This window comes from Peromyscus californicus, unplaced genomic scaffold, assembly GCF_007827085.1.
Source record: "Peromyscus californicus insignis strain IS unplaced genomic scaffold, ASM782708v3 Scaffold_9__1_contigs__length_137607984, whole genome shotgun sequence".
Lineage (NCBI taxonomy): Eukaryota > Metazoa > Chordata > Mammalia > Rodentia > Cricetidae > Peromyscus > Peromyscus californicus.
The window spans coordinates 48,725,891-48,730,080 of NW_026294617.1; the positions used below are offsets into that span (position 1 = coordinate 48,725,891).

Below are 4,190 nucleotides of genomic sequence, written 5' to 3' on the forward strand. Positions count from 1 at the left end.
TATGAAGAGAATGCTAGGCAGAAAACAGTGAGCATATATGTCCTGAATGAGTAGGAGCTGGAGCATGCCTGTTCCAAACAACATCTCAGAAGCCACTAAACTTGAGAAGAGTAAGCAAGGGTTAATAGAGTTGTGAGAGCAAAGACTATTGAAATCATGATCGGGGCAGGATACCTCTGTGCTTTTCTGTGTTTTCGAGTGATGTGAGAAGCTCTTGGAAGACTTTGAACAGAGGAGTGACATGTTCTAACTCTTCTTTAAAAACTTCATTCTGCCTTCTGGGCTGGGGATTAAGAGTTGAGGGGGTTCAGGGCAAAGGTGGATGAGTTACTGGGCTGTTGCAATGTTCTAAGAAAATGGTGCAGATGGCTTTGCTCAAGGTGGTGACGGGGATGGCAGGTGGTTATGGTAGGATGAGACGCTGATTCCTTTTTATTTATTTGCAGTGCTGGGGATCAAACTCAGGGCCACATGCCTTCAAGGCAAGCACTCTAACACTGAGCTGTGCCCAAAAGCCCTCTGGCTTCAATTCTGTTGGGAGCTTATAGGATTTTCTGGTGTCTTCAGTATTGAGTATAAGAGAAAAGCAAAGCCTCCCTTTTGCTAAACTTAAAAAAAAAGTGCGTTTATGAGAAAATAATGGTAAATAAAGATCTGGATATATACATAAATTCAACCATAAACTTGTAGTATGGAAACTGGTATCTTAGAAGACATTAGTAAGAATCCTTAAAAACAAATTAACCTGATCATATTAGGAAAAGAAATGAAGTAACACCCACGCACATAGTCTTTAACTAAAATTTGCTTTAAATTTCATGGACTACATGTTTTTCTTTAACATAGAAGAATAATCACCTTTATTACATGAGCTACGAATGGTGGTTTATTTGCCTTTGCAGGTTTTGATCTTCCTCAGATAGAACTCCAGCTTCTTGTCTTCTTGAACCTCACCCTCTGCTCTGCCACACTGCCTGGTCTTGGGGCCATACAGGCAAGAAGCCTGTCTTGCTGGAGCCACTCTTCCCGAAGACCACCAATTTTGGTGTACTTTCTCCTGTCATAATATTTCTATTGAATTTTCTGTAATTGTTTTGTTTGTTTGTTTTAAATCTCTTCCTCCTCAGGAGCCAACTGGGCAGTTAGGGCCAGTGCATAGTGGGACTGGAACCACTGTCAGTGCGTTGTGCTCTCAATAAGCACGATGCAGTTCTACACCAGGGTCTTGGTGCAGACCAACTTGTTATGGGATGCGTTGTAGACAGCATCAATGATCCCTGTTTTGCAAGTACGGTACTCAGAGCCCCAGGAAGAGTTCCCGACATCCAATCTTAAGGCTCAGTACTTCTTACTGCCTCTTCAAACTTGGACTGTGTCTATACGACGAAGGCCAATCTTAGTGTTGACATCAGGCTGTCCAAGCTCCTACTTCTGCTTTTTGTGGTAGAGCTTTCTCTTAGCCCAGGTCTTGAGGAGCTTGTGCCCGTAGTCTTGAGAGATGCCAACCACTTGATGCTGGCTGGACATAGCAACTACCTGGTTTTGCAGAAGTTATAAGAACCCAGCAGAAACCATACAGAAGATTTTTAACGTTGACCTTCTCTCAGGCTAATCATAAGTAAAGATGACACTCTCATCCTGATGGTCAGTTTCCATTACCAGATGCCATCCGCTTTCAAGTGTAAGTAGCTGATAATCTACAGTATAATGTGTTACTAAGTTGGCAGGTTCATTTAGGAGTATTAAATGCATGTTTAGTTTAAAACATTTTTTAGTTCAGATGGTTTTATTTTAACAACATCTTATCATAAGGAATGAGCATTTGAATACACATATGTATGTAATATCCTGTGAAGAAACAAGGAATTTCAGATGGCAGACGAAGAACTTGAAAATATTTTAACTTTTTTTTTTCGAGACAGGGTTTCTCTGTGTAGTTTTGGTGTCTGTCCTGGATCTCTCTCTCTGTAAACCAGGCTAGCTTCGAACTCACAGAGATCTGCCTGGCTCTGCCTCCCAAGTGCTGGGATTAAAGGCGTGTGTCACTGTCACCTGGCAAAGTTGTTTTAATTTTAAGGTGGTGTTTACAGCTCAGAGGTGTACAATATACCATATGTTGTATCCTAGTAAATTTATAATGTTAGAACCTTAACCTAATATGCGCAGAACATTTTGAATAATGAGAGGAAGGCTTTCGGTATTATAAGAATTTAAAACCCAAGACCCAAGTAACGTTAAGGAGACATATCAGTTGGTAAAGTACCTGATTCACCAGGGCCTATGTTCAGTCCCCAGTACCCATGCAAACACGGGGCCCATTGGCACACTTGAGTCCCAGCACCAGGAAGGTAGATAGGAGGATCCCTGGGGTTCCCTGACCAACCAGCAAGCTAAGCCTAATTAGTGAATTCCAGGCCAGTGAGAGACCCTGGAAGGAAAAAAAAAATAGAAAGATTAATGGGGCTAAAGAGATTTAAGAGCACTTACTCTTCTTGTAGAGGACACACGTTGTTCTGTTCCCAGTGCTACCTGGTAGCTTACAACCATTGTTTAACTCCATGTCCGGGGGTTTCACCCCCCTCTATGATCTCAGCAGGCACTGGGAAAGCATGCAGTTCACTTACATACATGCTCAAACATATGGAACAGAAACAAATCTTAAAAGAAAAGCAAGGTGGGAGGCTTCTGAAATATGACATCAGAGGTTGTCCTCTGGCTTCTGCATGAAAGTGCATAGATGTATATATGCCTCTGCATACACACAAACAGGTACATGCACACAACGTAATTTACAGTTATGCTAAAGAATGGTATGTCTGCTGAGGTTGTAGCGCATAGATAGTATCCCATAGAGTAAAAAGTCTGTACACTTGCTACAATATTATTAAAACATACACAGTGTATTATAGGACAATACTAATTGAAAGGGAAAAATAATATGCTTTCTTAAAAGACTGAATCAGAAAATTGGAAGGTCGTGTTTTTATGTCCTGGTAAGAGTGTAAGAAAATCAAGCGGCTGTGGTGCATGCCTTTAATCCCAGCGCTCGGGAGGCAGAGCAAGACGGATCTCTATGAGTTTGAAGCCAGCCTAGTCTACAGAGAGAGATCCAGGGCAAGCACCAAAACTACACAGAGAAACCCTGCCCCCCCCAAAAAAAAAAAAAAAAACTGGAAAAAAAATGTAAGAAAATAATCTTTGGTATGACTCAGCCCAAATTGTAGTTCTTGAATTTCTGACTATCTAAAGGAAAAGAAAATCACTATTGGTCATGTTTATCTCATCAGCTAATAAAAAAACTGGCAAAAAGCAATGCTGTTTGAGGGCCCTAGGTATGTAGAAATGACCAACTTAGTTGACATGAAGTCATATATATATATATATATATATATATATATATATATATACACACACACACACATATATGTACATACACATACATATATAATATATACATACATACATACACATAATACATACAAACACACATATATAATTAGCTTTCAGGTAACAAATTCATCTTAAAATGAATCTAGACACATTTACTCTTACTCCATTCTGTGTTGCTAGCCCGTGCTCTCATTTTGGAAAGTTTTTAGCAGATGCCTTCCTCACTGTGGCTATGGTGCCTCAGCTGGAATCTTATCAGATAGATGATGATATGAAAGACCCTTCACCAACCAGACATGGCACTCAGTACTGTCTCACTGCCATCTCAGCCCTGAGCTAAAAGAACTGCAGATGTTGTTGGTTCTGCCCCTGTGTTTTCTGACTGAATGTACCTGACCCCTAGCTGGTACCATCGTATGGAATAAGACAGAACAGCAGACTCTGTGCTTTCTCCAGATTAGCCTCTTGCTTGAACTATGACAATGAGTGCAGGCTTGATTATCACTTTCATGTTTGCTGTGTTAAATCAGCTACTCTGGGACCTCTAAGCGCATTTCTCTCCAGTTCAGCTGATTTCTTGGTAAACAGTGTTCTAGTCTCCACCCGAAGTACCGGCTCAGGTTTTATGTCAGCTTGGCTAAAAATATGTATGTTTAACTACCTAATATACTTTATAAATTTTAGTGGCACTATTAATCGATGAAGGGGACCTGAACTCAGCTAGAAGTTGTTATTAAGAAAATAAGTTTGCTGGCAATGGTCGAGAGACACGACAAACTGACCTACTCTGGTGATAGGAT

At 40.6% G+C, this 4,190-nt stretch overlaps 1 pseudogene; it reads right to left on the bottom strand.

Annotated features, from left to right (window-relative positions):
- Window positions 1-886: 886 nt before the first annotated feature.
- On the bottom strand, window positions 887-1,527 carry LOC128106585 (40S ribosomal protein S8-like; annotated as a pseudogene).
- Between the last annotated feature and the right edge of the window lie 2,663 nt (window positions 1,528-4,190).